Raw genomic sequence first — 593 nt, forward strand, 5'->3', positions numbered from 1 at the left:
GGGGTTACTGGGAGACTGGGAGCACAGGGGGGTGTTACTGGGAGCAGTGGGAGGGGTCACTGGGAGACTGGGAGCACAGGGGGGTGTTACTGGGAGCAGTGGGAGAGGTTACTGGGAGACTGGGAGCACTGGGGGAGGTCACTGGGAGCACTGAGAGGGGTTACTGGGAACACTGGGGGATACTGGGAGCACTGGGAGGGGTTATCAGGTGCTCTGGGAGCCCTGTGGTGTTAATGGGAGTAGTGAGACGGTTTACTGGGAGCACTGAGTTGTTACTGGGAGCAGTGGGATGGGTTCCTGGGAGCACTGGGATGGGTTCCTGGGCATTTCTAGGAGCAGTGGAATGGGTTACTGGGAGCACTGGGGGATACTGGGAGGGGTGGGATGGGTTCCTGGTCATTACTGGGGGAACTGGGAGGGGTTCCTGGGAGCACTGGGGGATACTGGGAGTAGTGGAATGGGTTACTGGGGTTACTGGGAGTAGTGGGATGCCCACTGGGGCCTGGGACTCAGGGGAGGAACCTGTGGCTGGAGCAAGGGCCCAGTGGGTGCTGGGGTGGGGCTGGGGGGGTCCTGGGGACCCCGGGGGTGCT

General features: G+C 62.2%; 1 protein-coding gene across 1 annotated transcript in view; it reads left to right on the forward strand.

Annotated features, from left to right (window-relative positions):
• The window catches only part of LOC106897416 (complement C3-like), a 46,851-nt gene that overhangs the window by 4,470 nt on the left and 41,788 nt on the right, over positions 1–593 (forward strand). The gene's annotated exons all lie outside the window — the stretch shown is intronic.

This window comes from Calidris pugnax, unplaced genomic scaffold (genome assembly GCF_001431845.1).
Source record: "Calidris pugnax isolate Ruff unplaced genomic scaffold, ASM143184v1 scaffold400, whole genome shotgun sequence".
In the NCBI taxonomy this organism is placed as follows: domain Eukaryota; kingdom Metazoa; phylum Chordata; class Aves; order Charadriiformes; family Scolopacidae; genus Calidris; species Calidris pugnax.